This window comes from Melanotaenia boesemani, chromosome 2 (assembly GCF_017639745.1).
Source record: "Melanotaenia boesemani isolate fMelBoe1 chromosome 2, fMelBoe1.pri, whole genome shotgun sequence".
Lineage (NCBI taxonomy): Eukaryota > Metazoa > Chordata > Actinopteri > Atheriniformes > Melanotaeniidae > Melanotaenia > Melanotaenia boesemani.
The window spans coordinates 7,538,794-7,556,235 of NC_055683.1; the positions used below are offsets into that span (position 1 = coordinate 7,538,794).

At 41.6% G+C, this 17,442-nt stretch overlaps 1 protein-coding gene across 1 annotated transcript in view; it reads right to left on the bottom strand.

Annotated features, from left to right (window-relative positions):
* The window catches only part of LOC121648707 (NLR family CARD domain-containing protein 3-like), a gene marked incomplete at its 3' end in the record, with an annotated part of 98,602 nt that overhangs the window by 37,446 nt on the left and 43,714 nt on the right, over positions 1-17,442 (bottom strand). The gene's annotated exons all lie outside the window — the stretch shown is intronic.

A 17,442-nucleotide genomic window follows, 5' to 3' on the forward strand; every position in this document is an offset into this window, starting at 1 on the left:
GAAATCTGCTTGTTGAAGTATAAGCTGAATTAATCATGAAGCTGAAGTGAATAGTTAAGTATTTAAAGCTGAAACTGAATATTAAATGTGCTGAACTGGTGGAATATAGAACAAATTATTGTAAAAGGCAGAAAGAGCTGAACAGTTTGAATTGGCAGCTGAAACACAGTCCATGTAACTGAAGCAGCAAAGGATATGATGGGAGGACAGAGGAGGAAAGAGAGGAGGGACATTGTGGTCTGTTGTAATGGAGAAGGACAAGGAGGAGACAGGAAAAAAGATAGAGACATACCTGACTCATTACAAGGACAAAACCAGATGAGAAGTCCATAATCTGGATCAATAAAACTGAATGAATTAGGTCAAAGGTCAGCTGGCTCCTAACAGCTGAGAGAACTCAGTGAGTTGTCATGACGACAGCCCATAACAGGCACACAGAGAGGAGACCAGAGCTGCACTGTTCCAATCACTCTGCACACCTCCCGAACAACTCCTCTTCTTTAAGAGAAAACTATATGAGATATCAAAATCATTTTTTCACCGTGAGCGCCAGTAAGGTCTGGGGAACGCAGGGATGTGATTTATTTTACTGTAATCCGAACAAAATTTAAATGGTGGAGAGTTAAAACACATGAGAAATGCATTTCCTCTTAGATCCAGATTTAAATGGAAGTCTATGGGAGAAGAAGTAGACTTATCCTCACTTGGAGAGGCATAGCTCAAAATCAGTAAATCCCAGCTCTGTCACGCTTGGTTCTCTTCGAAGCCACTCATATTCCTCCGTTTTTGATGTATAATTTATGTCTCTACGACGGAAATTGTAGGAGTTATAAGAGTTTGTTTTGAGTATCAGAACAGGCTGAAAAGTTAGAGTGGGGCTAGAGTGGAGTGAACGTTCTATAAATGATTGATTTTTAAACTGTCATATTTTAATAACGGTAAAAGATATCCATCCATTCCTCTTCTGCTGCGGCTCAGCATTTAAATCACCTTTATCAGATTTGATGGTTTAGTCACAGACTTTACCAAAAATGCTTTGCTTTTCTTTCACAAATGTGGGAATTAAATAGTGTTAAAATATATAAAACGGTGAAATTTCTCTAGCCTGGCCGGGCAGCTGTCTGGGTGCTTAGCCCCCCTATACCTCTGATCCTAGAACCGCCCCTAAAGCTGAAATTAATGCTGTTAATCTGTTGGATTATCTTGTCAGAGATTTCTAGTGAGAATGCAGGATAAATAACCTGATAAACTTTCCATCTTAGTTAGGAGCACTCTTCCATCATATAGTTGTGTCCCTTTGAAGCCATGAATTAAGAACAGATTTAATTTTTGTGGTATATTGAGATTTGATAGTAATTTGGTTTGAATACAAGTGTGAGTGTACTTGTAATGATACATGTTTTATATGTTGTTCTGGAGTTAACCAAGAGAGGGCGAACTCGCTCTCTTGTTACTGTATTATCACCCTGATTAGAGAGGAAAATAAGTTGAAGTTGTAAGCCTCATGGGTTTGTGTAATGTGTGCACCAAGCTTCAGTAAAATGTTCATTAACTTCGAGGTGTTGTGCAGAGTTATTGCGGCCACTATGCAACATCTTTTTGGCGACGAGGATGGGATGAAAAAGATGAAAGAAGGGACAATACAAACTAGACTTTCTCGGTTCTTGTTTAGTTACCGGATCACACCTCATGCCACGACAGGTTTGTCACCTGCCGAGTTGATGATGTCGCGTAGACTTAGGTCTGCACTGGATTTAGTTGTACCAGATGTGAAAACCAGAGTGCAACAAAAGCAACTCAAACAAAAGGAGAATCACGACACACACAGCAAACAAAGAAGTTTTGCACCTGGAGATGATGTTCTCATCCGGAATTACTCTTATGGACCAAAATGGATTCCTGGAGTTATTCAAAGCTTCACAGGCCCCCTATCCTATACAGTTAGTATTGGTAGTGGTCAAGTCATGAAGAGGCATGTGGATCAAGTTCGAGCTAGACTTCCAGATCCAGAACCAAGTAACAGGCAAGAGAACAGTTTGGTGTCGTTTCCAGACAATCGCCCCGATGCTGACGGTTTGATGCCTGCAGGGATGACAGAACAAACCAGTTCTTGTCCTGAGGAAAAATCGCAGTTACCATCTACCCTGGACATTCCGATTCAAAAAGACTCACCCGTTGAGCCAGAAGTGAGACGTTCAACCAGAGAGAGACGTTTACCTGTTCACCTTAAAGACTTTATTTGTTAATGTGTTAAGATTTAGTACCATGCTTTGTTAATAAGGCACATCCAGTTAAAATGCAAGTTTGTTTACAATTACACCTTTAGTATTAAGGTTATTTGCTAATCCGTAGTGCGGGTTGTTCGCTTAAAGGTGGGGGAGATGTGGTATATTGAGATTTGATATTAGTAATTTGGTTTGAATACAAGTGTGAGTGTACTTGTAATGATACATGTTTTATATGGTGTTCTGGAGTTAACCAAGAGAGGGCGAACTCGCTCTCTTGTTACTGTATTATCACCCTGATTAGAGAGGAAAATAAGTTGAAGTTGTAAGCCTCATGGGTTTGTGTAACGTGTGCACCGAGCTTCAGTAAAATGTTCATTAACTTCGAGGTGTTGTGCAGAGTGATTGCGGCCACTATGCAACAATTTCTTTTATATTTTGTACATGCTCTCTTTTTCTCTTGTTTCTTGTATTTTTCTGATTGTGATACCCAAATATTTTACTCCATTTTTAATTGTGATGTTACAAACTGACTAAGATGTTTGGTCATGTAGAGTAAATATCTCACATTTATCAGTATTTCATTTTACAGCTGGTGTCTTAGAAAACTGGTTCATAAATTCAAGTACAAGGGAATTTCTCTCTCAACTTCTAAAAACAATGTTGTGTCATCTGCAAATTAGCTTATCAAAATGTTTCTGTCCAAAATGTTAATACCTTCAACCCCATTGTTTGTAAGACTGATAGCCAGCAGCTCAGCAACCATTATAACCAGTGAGGGTGAGGTGTTGCATCCTTGTCTGATCCCCTCCTGACTGGAAACCTCCGACATTTACCAGGCTCCAAAGCTACACACACTACAGCTGTTGATGTCATTGTGTAGCATATCAATTAGATCAATACATTTATTTCCAAAGCCAAATTCTGTGAGCGTCTCCAAAATGAAAGGATGTTCAGCTGAATCAAAGCTTAGTTGGTGGTTTTGAGAAGCAAGATTAGTATTTGTTTCCAACAGCGCTAAAACTGTTTGGCTTTTGTGTTCTTCGTTTTTTTGACTGACAGCCTTTTTTTTTGTTATCTTTGTTTGGTGTTTGGTAATATGTAAAGCCCTTTTGGCTTCTCTTTCAGTTGTATTAGTTAAAGTTGTTAATTAGCTAGTTGTTAAAGTTAGAATGTGCTGGGCTAGGTTAGCTTTGTAATTGTAATTGTATGTAGAGTTTTATATCAGCATAGCTACTGAAACTGTTTCACTCTTCGTTAACTTAGATTAGTAGGCTAGTGTCCATCCTCTCGTTTGGTTATTTATGGCTGATTTTGAGTTAGACCATAGCGGTTATTTTGTGTTTTTGCTTTGAGCAGCTTCGCTAACCCCAACACTTTTCATTTACCACCATTTGTTTGTTCTCCATTTCCACTTGTTCCAATAAGATCTGTTTGCTTACGTCATGAACATCTGTCTGCAGTTCTCTTCTTTTGTTACACCTCTCATACCCCTGAACTGGGTCGTAACAGCATTCCTTTATTGTATGAAATATAAGGAGTCTAACGTCATTCCAAGATAATTTATAAAAGTCTGCTGTAAGACCGTCATGACCAGGGGATTTGTTGGATGCCAGTTTCATAACAACTGCGTCTATAAAACAATGAGTTACACTTTCCAGATCAGTTTTACAAAAGGTACGTTTGTTATCAATGTCTCGAAACCTTGAGATAAATGTGTTAGATGGGTTTAAGTTATGTAGTTTCTTTAAGCGTAATTCTCTGATTCTGTTTGAGATACAGAATTTAAAAGGAAAGAGCCACGTTTTATGCAAATTTATATTCCTAAAACAAGCATCCCAACAGAATTTCCCTCTCCGTGTTATTTTACCAGCATTATAGTAACATTCTGATATTTATTTGTGCATTTTTTTACTTAAGATGTCAAAACTATTTATTTAAAGTGTGTTCTATTAGTAAATAATCTTTATCAGGTTTGGGAAATAAAGTTTTAACTAGTGCTGGGCAACTATAAAATATTTTAATCATGATTAATTGCATGACATGTTGCAATTAATTGTGATTACATTGATTGCATTGTTCCGTGCAAAATGTCTCTTTCCTTTAAAAGAAGGCCCACGGCGCAACGTCATGCCGGGGAGCGGAGCGCATCGGAGCCCCGTGTAAAGACAATGGACTGCAGCCACACCAGTGAGTCACCCCGCCTGACAGATCCCCATCCGAGGACTGAGCCGGGAACAACTACGGCTACTACGGCTGTGGGTGGTGGCATGGGCTTTTGCTGTTGGTCGGGAGACAGAGCAGCGGCTAAAGCGGGGCATGCTAACCTCGGTGGGGGAAAAGACAACACGCTACAAATGCACTCAGATGGCTCTGACTGTCACGCTGCACAAAAACAAAAGGAACATTTATTCTTTCAAACTGTCAATCACGCCCGTGTGCTCTGGGACATAAAGTGTAAACCAAAGGGAATACTAGGCGGTCAGTTCTCTCTGTGCACAAGCCCCGTGACGTACTTCTGTTTTTCCCAGTGATCGGCAGATCAGTTTCCGGTTTACTTTCTGCTTCATCCGCATCACCATGAACTTCTCAAGATGTCTCCAAAACCTGCCAAAAATATCTATAAATGATGTACACCGCATCGTGGACGCCCACTCCCCTGCTCCCAAGAGCAAACAAGAAAAAGGCTTTCGTCTATATATATCCAGTTATGTGCACCAGTACATTCCACCGCAGCTGAGGTTGCCTCCTGCTGGCCACTGCAGGTATTTCCCATTGGAACAGTTGTACGGGACAGAATCCATGGTGCCATTGGGTAAAAATCAAAATCATTTGTTCCTTTTTGCCTTAGAAAAAACCTAATTCAGGTTAAAATTACTACTCCTTTTTTTTTACCCCACGCACAACTAATTTTTGTCTTCTCAATGTGAGGTCCCTAACAAACAAGTCCTTTCTCTGCCAAGAGTTCATCATGTCAAATAATATTGATTTTTTATTTATTACTGAGTCATGGCTCACACCTGGCTGTACTATCCCCTTAACTGAAGCCTGTCCACCTGAGTACTCTAGCCTTAATCACCCAAGATTGTCTGGTCGTGGAGGTGGAATTGCGGTGATCCATAGATCTGATTACAAATGCTCTGCCCTCCCTAATGATACGTTTTCCTCATTTGAATCCCTGGTCTTTTTTCTCTGTGGCCCACAACCTACATTCTGTGCCGTTATCTATAGGCCACCTAAAGCCACCAATGAATTCATTGAAGAATTCTCAGATTTTCTTGTGTGCACTGTTGCCAAATATGATAGGGTGATAATTGTTGGTGATTTTAACATACATGTTTGTTGTCCCAGTTCTTCAAGTTTTACCACTGATTTTTTTTGTCTTATAGATTCTTTTAACTTAGTCCAACATGTAAAAAATCCAACCCATAGCAGAGGACATACTCCTGACCTTGTCCTCTCCCTGGGAGTTGAAATTGATAATGTAAACCTCTTGGATTTCTGTGTCTCTGACCATAAGGGCGTCTCATTCAAAACTAACTTGCATTCTGCCATACAAAAGCTTACATCAAGCAGCCGTACTCGCAGTTTCAAACCCAACTCAACAAACAGTTTTAGCACCATGTTTCTGGCTGGACCGATTAGCAATGTGCAAACAAATGTGTCATCAGTAAATGAGCTCCTGGACAATTTCAATAATACATGCCAGGAAATTCTAGATACTATTGCCCCGTATAAAACAAAACCTATCAAAAGGAATTTCCTACCCTGGCTTAATCATCATACTGGGCAGTTAAAACAACAATGCAGAAAAGCAGAACGCAAATGGGAAAAAGATAAACTTGTGGTATCTTTAGAAAACCTTAGACACCATATGCTTGCCTACCAATTGGCTGTGGAAGAAGCACGCAAATTGTATTTCTCAGCGTTAATCTCAAACAGCAACAACTCTAGAATATTGTTTAAAACAATAAACTTAGTTGCTTGCCCTCCTACCCCCCCTATCGATGCTTCTGCTGTAAAATGTGAGCAGTTTCTCACTCATTTTGTTAATAAAATCGTCAACATTAGGAATAACATTCCACCTGCCCCTGGCAACTTTGATTTCCTGAACCAACCTGGGTCCTCACTGACACATTTTAAACAAATTTCTTTATCCAACTTAAAGGATCTTATTCAGCATGCAAATCCTACTACCTGCAAATTAGACATTCTGCCCACTAGATTTTTGAGGGGCATCTTCGACACCATGGGTCCCCACATCCTCTCTATTATTAACAGTTCATTGTCATCTGGTTGTGTCCCCCCTGGTCTAAAGAGTGCTGTAGTTCGACCGATTCTAAAAAAGCCCTCACTTAATTCTCTGGACCTGAACAATTTCAGACCTATATCAAATCTGCCTTTTTTAGCCAAACTTTTAGAAAAGACTGTTGCCACCCAGCTGACCAAGCACATGAATAACAACAACATGTTTGAAAAGTTTCAATCTGGCTTTCGCTCACACCACTGTACCGAAACTGCCCTTATAAAAGTCACCAATGACCCGCTCTTAGCCGCTGATACTGGTCTATGTTCAATTTTAATTTTACTTGATTTAAGTTCAGCATTTGATACAGTTGACCACAACACTCTGTTAAAGCATCTCAGAAATTTTATTGGCATTACTGACTCTGCATTATCTTGGTTTTCCTCTTACCTTTCATCCCGGTCATTCTCTGTAGTAGTTGGAGAGTTTTCATCTTCCTCGGCCCCCCTGTCATACGGTGTTCCACAAGGTTCCATCCTTGGGCCTGTTTTATTTTCCATTTACATGCTTCCCATAGGTCAAATCATTCAAAACCACAATATAAATTCCCACCTATAAGCAGACGACACACAACTATATATCCCGCAGGCTATGAACGACCCTGAATCATACACTCGCATTTATATCTGTCTTTCCGACATAAAGGTCTGGATGTCCCAAAAGTTTTTAGAACTCAATGAATAAAAAACAGAAATAATTCTATTCGGTCCATCTCAAGTCACTCAAAATCTCACTTCTCTTGGTAGTTTATCCAATCTGGTAAAACCATCTGCCCGTAACCTGGGGGTTATTTTAGATTCGCAATTTAATTTTAGCCCTCAGGTTACAAAGGTTGTTCAATATTGTTTTTTTATCAGATTCGTAATTTTATTTCCTAGTCTGACCTGGAAAAGGTGATACACGCACTAGTTTCCACCCGGTTGGACTATTGTAATGCACTATACGCAAGTTTAGGTCTGAAGTTGCTCAGTCGTCTCCAGCTGGTCCAAAACTCTGCAGCAAGACTTTTAACAGGCACTAAAAACCATGAACACATCACCCCTGTCTTAGCTTCCCTACACTGGTTACCGGTCAATTTTAGAATTGATTTTAAAATCTTATTAATTACTTTTAAAGCCCTCCATGGTGTAACCCCCACCTATATTTGTGACATGCTCTCCCCCTATGTCCCGGGTCGGTGCCTGCGCTCCTCAGGTCAGAGCCTCCTGACTGTGCCCCCCTCCCGTCTCCTCACTAGAGGAGACCGGGCCTTCTCAGTCAGAGCTCCTAAACTGTGGAACTCTCTGCCTGAGGAGCTCAGGGCAGCCAACACTGTAAGCACTTTTAAAGCTAAATTAAAAACTTACCTTTATAGAATGGCTTTCTTATTGTGAATTTGTTTTTATTAATTAATTTTATTGTCTCTTTTGAATTCATGTTTTATTGTTTTACCTTTGTGTATGTGTTCTTAAATGCTGTGAAGCACTTTGTAACTTTGTTTCGAAAAGTGCTATACAAATAAAGTTATTATTATTATTATATTATGTGGTGATGTTAGCCGGTCAGCTAACGTTGGCGACCTGCTAATCAAAGCTTTACGTTTGTTTCGTATGTTTAATTGCTGTTAAAACTGTGTTACTTTTGCGTCTCTCTCAGTCTCAGACAAAGATCAGGGCACAGGTGAAGTTGTCATCAGGGCGCTGTGTTACAGGTCCATGAAGAAAGCTGAGAAGCCTCACAGTTTGAGTGTATGGTGAAGCTAGAATAGATAAGACAGCAGCCGTTGCTTGAGAAACCCAGTGTTCCCAATGTTCTTGGGGACTGGGCAAGGTCATACATTTTAATGTAACTCTTTAATGTGCTCACAATGAAAAGAGGGGTTTAAATAACAGGCTAGTTTACCTTGCTGGTCCCCACTGGCTTACTGCATGCGTTCATGTTGAAGTTATAATGTTATAATGATTTTATAACCCAGAGTTCCTAATGTTCCTGGGGGTTCAGCTAAGGTTATTCATGTTTAATGTAACTTTTAGTAGATAGAATGAAAACAGTCGTTACTTACTGCAGGTGAGTTTACTTAGCTGATCCCCACTCGGTTATTGCTTACTGATTCTCATCAGTTTTATATGCATCTTATTGTGCCTCTCACTTGTTATTAGCTGTGTTTTACCTTGTTACAACCCAGGGTCAGGGGTATGAGGAAGGGCGTAACAAAAGAAACGTTGGCCAGGTATTAAAAGGAAAGCAGGTACGTTTATTGTTGAAAGCGGAACAGGAAGCACAAAGTCTGCTGGTGGCAATTAACAAATGCTGGGATTAACGAAGCTGCCCAAACAAATAAACCAAGCAAAACCACTCTAAACTCAAAACCAGCCAGCCAAAACCGAAATCAAAGATACTACAGGTGAAAATAAAACTGGCTTGCTACGTTAATAACCGTGAGGAGGCAGCTCCAATAAACTAAAAAGGAAACACACGTACCACGAGTATCTAGCCCAGCATATACTAGTTTTACGTTGCCTAACTGAAACTCTTTAATCAAAACAAGGTATACCAATAACAGAAAGCGAAGCCAAAAGGGCTTGAGGTCTTTATACAAGTCTACAGGTACTACACCAAACAAAATTCAGACGCTAGCAAATCAACCAGTACAAAACAAACACAAGCTCACAGCCTGATCTACTCAATACTAGCCACCAAAACAAAGACACAGATTCTCTGGGACACTGACACCAATTCCGAAGGCCGGGAGCAGACTGCCTGTGTCAACAGTTGCTCCCTGACTGACGTGGGACTCCCGGCTTTATTTCCTGGAGGGCATTCTCCGGAGCTGGGATTGGTCCAACCGCTTCCAATAGGAACGGGGAAAGCGGCGGTGTGTCCCGTCCAACCAATCCCATGCAGGAACCAAGAGGGTTACACTCAGGATTGGAGTCAGGTGGTGACAATCAGCTGACGTAACACTCCCCCCCTAAAGTTTCAATAGTAGAATATTTTATCTGATGTCGGTTAAACTTTCTGGAGAAATAACAAATAGGATGATCAACTCCCTCAGCATCCTCTTGCAACAGGACAGCACCTGCCCCCACAGCACTAGCATCCACCTCTAATTTGAAGGGTCTGCTTAAATCAGGCGCAGCCAGAACCGGAGCGTGACATAACAGGGACTTGGCAGACTCAAAAGCCGTTTGGCACTCACTAGTCCAGGCAAAGTCTCTCTTAGGGCTGATGAGGTCAGTAAGTGGACGAACAACAGAGGAAAAATTTCTGCAGAACATCCTGTAGTAACCGACCATCCCGAGAAAACGGCGGAGTTCACGCCGAGTGACTAGGGCAGGGTAGTTCTGGATGGCGTTTACCTTTGAGTCGACCGGTCTGACTTTACCTCCACCGATTTGTCGACCCAAATATGTTACAGTGGCCTGTGCGAAGGCGCACTTAGCCAGATTAAGGGTGAGCGAGGCCTTGGCCAAACGAGAGAATACCTCTCTTAAAGTTTGTACGTGTTCAAACCACGTATCTGAGAACACCACGAGGTCATCTAAATACACTGAACACTTTGGAAGACCAACTAGAGTAGTGTTCATTAACCTTTGGAAGGTGGCGGGGGCATTACACATCCCAAAAGCCATTACAGTATACTGGAGGAAGGCGTCAGGGGTAACAAAAGCTGAAATGTCAGAAGCACGTTCTGTTAATGGTACTTGCCAGTAACCCTTTAATAGATCCAGCTTAGTCATGTACCGAGCGCCACCTATGTTGTTGACGCAGTCATCGATCCTGGGAAGAGGAAAACAATTCATTACCGTAACAGAGTTTACTTTGCTGTAATCGGTGATAAATCTGGGAGACCCATCAGGTTTAGTCTCCACGAGGCAGGGTGAACTCCACGGGCTGCAACTGGGCTTAGCTAACCCATGCTGCATCAAATACTCAGTTTCTTGTTTCATCAATTGTCTCTTAACAGGAGAGGCGCGATATGGATGCTGCTTTATCGCTTTACAGTCGCGTACATCTATATCATGTGTCAATACGGTGGTTTGCGAGGGGACATCTCCGAACAAACACGAATACTCATTAATTAGGGACAGTAAATCATCTTTTTGTTCAGATGATAAATGATCAAGTGTGTTCGATAACTCCTTTAGCATCTCGGAGTTGGAAAGCCGTGCCGCTAAGCAAGCTCTGTTAGCAGATTTGAGACCATCTTCGTCATCCTTACTATCTGAAGCGTCGAGTGCGGGTACCAGTGCAGCAGAAATGTGGGGTTCTGGTGCAGGGTCGCGAGAGTGATACAGCTTAATCATGTTAACATGACAAAGACGGGTTTTGCGGCGCCTGTTTGGGGTGCTAAGGACGTAATTGTGTTCTCCTTTTCGAGCCAAGACATCAAATGGTCCTTCATACTTTGTGGACAGGGCAGCTCCCACCGTGGGTAATAGTATGAGGACTTGGTCTCCAATTTGGAACTCTCTTTTTACTGCAGAACGGTCATAACGGGTCTTCATTTTGTTTTGGGTGACGGCAAGGAATTTCCGGGCTAGGTCGTTTGCGTGCTGTAACCCTGATTGAAAATGTTTAACATATTCTTTAATATTCCGATTTTTCGATTCAGCGGGCAACAGGAATCTTTCTTTCAGAGCGCGGAGAGGACCCCGCGGCGTATGTCCGAATACGAGCTCCGCCGGGCTGAATCCTAATGATTCTTGTGTGGCTTCGCGAGCAGCAAACAGAACAAACGGCAAACCCTCGTCCCATGACGTCTTATTCACTAAACAATACTTACGTAGCATCGACTTTAGGGTCTGATGCCACCTTTCTAGAGCGCCTTGACTCTGTGGATGATAAGCGCTCGAAGTGACATGTTTGACATTTAACGACCGAAAAACATTTTGAAACTAACGGGACTGAAAATTCGTACCCTGATCAGTCTGGATAACCTTTGGTAACCCAAACACAGAAAAAAATTGGGCTAGCGCTTTGATCACAACTTTAGCGGAGATTTTTCGGACGGGGACAGCCTCAGGAAATCGAGTGCTTGCACACATAATGGTCAGAATAAACTGATGTCCATTTTTAGTTCGGGGCAGGGGACCAACGCAATCTATAATTACCTTATCAAACGGCTGATCAACCACCGGTATTGGGGATAACGGTGCTGGAGGTATAACTTGGTTTGGTTTTCCTGCAACTTGACATACGTGACAGCTACGACAGAAACGGGACACATCTTGGGTCATGCCGAGCCAAAAGAAATGCTTCAGCAACAGCTGGGATGTCTTCTTTATGCCTAAGTGTCCAGACCACTTACTTTCATGAGCCAACGAAATTACCTTTTGCCTGAACTGTTGTGGAATGACAATCTGTTTTACCACGCTCCACTCATCCGCCCCCGAACCAGACGGTGACCACTTATGCATTAGAATTTCGTTTTCTATGACGTAAGCGGGCTGGGGGTTCATAATGGTACTGTCGCCATTTATTTTGTCAAAACATTTCTTCAGCGTCGGATCAGCTTTTTGAGCCTCCAACAACTGGGCGCCAGTGACAGGTAACGAATCAGAACAAGGATCTGGAGAAGAATCATCCTCTTTGCGCAGGTTCAGAGTTTTTGCTGCAATGCCACTACCGGGGATCTCTTCCCTAATCATGCGGGCAAGCTCAGTGTCCGACAGATCAACTTCGTTATACCTGTGTGCTTGTGCACGGGTTAGCACGCAAGCAGGATACAGTTTCATCTCTATTTCCGAAAGGGTCGAGGAGACAGCGGCTGTAGGAGTGTCTAAAATCTCCAAGTTTGGGACTACGCGTCCTTCAGCTACATCATTTCCCATTAGCAATGTAATCCCGTTCAGTGGTAATTCTGGGCACACAGCCACAGGGAAAACTCCATTCACTAGGTCAGATTTAATGTGCACGTGATGAACTGGTCTGGGGACATATCCCATCTCTATTCCTCTGATTACCACATTGTATCCACATGAGGAGGTTGGGGAAAAGGGTAGCGCGTCAGCTAATATGAGGGTCTCGGAGCCTCCGGTATCCCTCAGGATGCGGACTGGGACTTCATCTCTAGTGTTTCCTGTTAAAGAGACTGAACCGTTAAATATAAACGGTGCAAAACACGAATCAATATTCTTGGACTTATCTGCTTTCACGTCTCTGCAGTGGGTCTGTGTCCGGACGAATCCAACACCTTTAGGTGGGCTGGGTCTGTTCTGGTTTCTCCTTTTCAAAGACAAACAATCAGAAATGAGGTGACCAGGTTTGTGACAATAAAAACATTCCCGCACCTCAGGTTCTTTCACATTAGGAGTTTTTCTCACAGAGTAAGTGCGTATTTCATTTGCGCTCTTATGTTCAAACTAGCGAGTGGGAAATTTTTCCACATGCTGTGACCTTCTGTGCGTCAGCATATACTCATCCGCTAGCAATGCGGCAGAGGAAAGTGTGGCCGCTTTTTGCTCATTCAGGTATATCACTAACCCTTCTGGTAAATGGTTTTTAAACTCCTCAAGAAGAACCAGTTCTCGTAAGGATTCAAAGTCTGTGATTTTAGATGCAGCACACCATTTATCAAACAAAAGACTTTTTTCACGAGCAAACTCAACATGAGTCTGGTCAGCAGTCTTTCTCTGCTGTCTAAACTTCTGCCTGTAAGCTTCAGGGACAAGTTCATACGCCTGAAGAACAGCGGCCTTCACGGTGTCATAATTCAAGCTGATTCAATTCAAGCTTAAACTCAATCATTTATTTAAGGCGTAGGCTTGATTAAAAAAAACTCAGACTGTGTCATAAAGAATGATTAAGCAGTTAAACAAGCCAAGATTAATAAGTACTAACTGTGACATTTTACTTTTACATATGGTACTAAGAGATTCCAGTCCTGTGGAGCTGCTGCATCACAGCTTCACATGTGTGGCTGGAGCAGCTTTATGTAACCACTGTGTAGCCTTGCTTTTCCAGTCAGCACATTATTCTCAGCTGAAGGTGCGAGTGGTCCCCTCTATGATGAGGTATACTGAGGGAGAACAACAGTGGCACAAGCCCAGAACTTTGGTAAGTGCCAAAAAAGGACATATCTATCTGTTGCACACTCATTATACACATGTTGGTGATGTTTTCTAAACTATATACTGCCTTATTTGATAGGGTATAAAACCAGGACCCGTGGATAAGATGGCTGTTTTATCTAGGAAACCAAAGTGTGGAGGAACAAGAGCGGGTGTAAGGTAAAACCTGCATATTGTAGATGTATTACAATATTCTGCATGAATGTTTGAATGATAATATGTGTATGGCACTTATGTAAACTATTATGCTTCACACAGGAGCACACTCTACAAAGGCCTCAGTGGGGATTTATCTCTGATCTCTCTGTCCTTCAGGTAGGGCTAACAGGATCAAACTTCAAGGGACGGTATGACATAATCTCAACTTAAATTGATATACATACACTAGTATTTCACAATTTTATATGGAGCTGTGCACAGAAGGGTTCTCCATTACAAAATTATTTGTAGGGGCGACGGCCCCTACAAATAATTGGGGTAATGTCTATGGTAATGTCTATGGTATTATAATAATGATTTTTTTACATGCTTAGGTGACAGAAGTCTCAGAACTTCTCCGCAGCTGAGGCACCGACGATCTGCAGCATGGGCATCAGCTCTGAAGTTCCTCTGGTTGACGATGAACAGTCCCAGGTACAAGGTCATCCACCAAGAAACCCTTGTCAACCAGGATGGCCATGTCAGGTGTTAAGAGTGATGTAATCCCTGACTGCCAAAACACCTCCTTGTCGCTCATGGATCCCTCAAAGAGTGCTGACACAAATGTCAGGGCTCCGTGGGGGGACATTCCCACCATGGCCTTGAAGGTGCAGTGGGACTTGTAGTGGGAAAAGACCTCACTCTGGAGGAGCAGAGATGAAGGAGTCTGACAGCGTAACTCTGAGCAGTCAAGGAGCACATGTGTATTGCTCTAGCTGCCATTAAAGTCCTGTGGAAGACTGGCTTTCACAGCTGCAGGAGACATCCATGTACATACCGAGCCCAGTAGGCTGTAGAGAAAGTTGGCCCAGGTCACAATAATTTGGCTGACTGTTGCTCGATGGATGTTGAATCTATGACCCAGCTTCCTCTGGGTACAGCCAGTGGACAGATATTTTCACTGTAGCAGCACTGATCAGCTCATATGAGGGGAATCCAAATTATAGATACAGCATTGTAGTTGGAATTAATTATCATACAAGCTCAATTATAGATTAAGAAGACAGAGAAAATAATTCACTAAAACTAACAATAGATGCAATCACTTACAGTAATGTCAAATGTTTATCTTACAAATACTAACTTGATTGATTGGTTGTAGATATCTTACCTGGTGTAAAATCTGACGTCCTCTGGTGAGGGTGCAAACCGCTGAAGTCCAAATGAGCTCTGCAGATGTAGTGTTTGGACCTGCTGTCTCAGCATCTCGAGTTCTTCATGTAACTTCTCATATTGCTCCCGGTCGACACACATTGTGGGACTTGCTCTGTAGTCGTGGTCGATGGACCATAGGTTCCACAATCTCCTCCCCAGTCTCCACGGGGCCTGGTTCCTGACTTGATGTCGGACGAGTGCAGCGTTCCCAAACACCGGCCCGCGTCTTGCCGTTCGTGTACCCATTCCATTCAAACAACGATGGCACGGCGCTTGCAGCTAAAACCCGTCTTCCCTTAGCAGTAGTACGGATATAGTCCTTTTTAAAATGTCGGCTGCATACCTTCGTATGCGGAGTTATGGAAAACCCCGTCCTCCAGATCTTCTGTAGCCACTATGCACGAAGGCCGCTATGTTTTGGGAAGTGGTGGAAGTCTAGTTCACTATTATAACGACTCGATCCAGTACAAAGTGGCACACAGCAATGGTCGTTTGAACCACCCACTGTTTTCTGTAACTTGTATGAATCTCTGACGTTATATTTAATTTTCTTTGTTCAGTTACAGCTCTTGTTTGTTCACTGTGACTCATATTTACCGCCATTGTGACAGGAGCAGGAAGTAAACCGGAAACTGATCTGCCGATCACTGGGAAAAACGGAAGTACATCACGGGACTTGTGCACAGAGCCTATTAAACATACTTTTCAAAATACGATCAGATCTCTGCACGACTCAAACTTGGACTATCTCTGTTTAACAGAATCATGGCTTCATAGCAATATACCAGCTAATATGATCGACATTGCTGGGTATCAGTGCTTTAGAAAGGACAGAAACACAGGCAAGGGGGTATTAATATACATCAAAGACAAATTTAAATGTCATTTAGTTGAACTGAATACCCCACATTAATGTCTAGCCTTGAACATAATTTTATCACCAACTATGAACTTTAATATTGTTGTCCTCTATAATCCACCTTCACATACTGTTACCTTTTATGATGAATTAAGTTATGTAGTGAAGCAACTTGACTCTTATAGAGAGACAATATGGTACGATGACTTTAACATCAATTGGTCTGACAAAAACTGTAAACAAAAACTAAAAGCAGTTATGACAAAATTCAATTATCAACAGATGATTAAAGGGCCGACAAGGAAAACCAGACTAAGACCCTCACTGACCCTGCATTTACTAACAAACCAGAACGTATAACAAGGACTTATAATCTGATAACAGCAACCTCGGACCACAACATGACTGACTGCTAGGAAACTTACAAGAAAGCGCCTGCAGTATTTTGATAAACCTGATAGTGAAAAAATAAAATGCATTATTAAGCCATGCATTAAGCTCCAATCGAGCACTAAAAATTATGGTCAAAAATCCAATCCATCATCATTGTATCATCATTAAATAATATAATCTAATGAGCTTTGATAGCTTTAGCAATGATTGTTTCGTTAAATTAATTCACAAATGTATTAATTGTTTCGCACCTGATCGACTAAATACATTTATTGAGAGACAAAACAGCAACAGAGTCACCAGAAGTGCCACAAATCACAACTGTAAAATCCCGTACTGCAGGACTAGCTTTGGACAGACAGCGTTCTCTGTTAAGAGCTCTAAGCTCTGGAACTCACTACCATCTGACATTAAGACCAAACCTGACTCTAAAGGATTTACTTCCACGCTTAAGAACTGGCTAAAGACAAACCAGGACTGTACTAATTTTTAAATACTGTAATTTCCTGTGTGGGTGTTAAATGGGTGGGATTGTTGTATGGGCTGATAACTGAAGACATTGTTTTATTTTTTTATAGTGTTTTATTGAGGGGTGAGACATGTGAACGTCCCATGTTGTATTTGTGATGTTTTATTGTTTTGTATTGTAGTGTGTATAGTCACTGTTGTCTGTGTTTTGTGTAAAAGCCTAACTAGGGACGGGCATTGAGAATTAGCCTTGGCTAAAATGCTGTCGTGTGTGACATGACTCATGAAACATACTTGTCCCTACCAAATAAATACATGTTGATTTGATTTGATAAAAAGAAAATGCAGTAAGTTTTGGTTTACAAACACTACATCAGGGGTCTCCAACCTGCGACTCTGGACCTTCCACAATGCCTCTAAATATGTGGCTAAAATATTCTTGTCATTAGGTTGGAAACTATGGACTTTTTTTTTTAACTTTACATCATTTTCCACAAATATCTACATCCCTTAGAAGAAAGTCTGTCTATTTTTATACAAGTTTTGTGTTTTTTTTTATTTTAAAACAAAAATGGAAATAAAAATTAGGCCAAAGATGGGTTTAGCTTTAACTGTCATGTGCACTGTTGCATGTTCTACTAGTTTAGCAGCAACCTGTAAACACATGGACTTTGAAGAAAAAAGTTGTGGTGTAAGAGACCTAAATCAGAGAGACACAAACATCTGATATTCATACAAACAGCTTCCACAAGTTTGTTTTTCATAAATAAAAACTATTTTTAAACT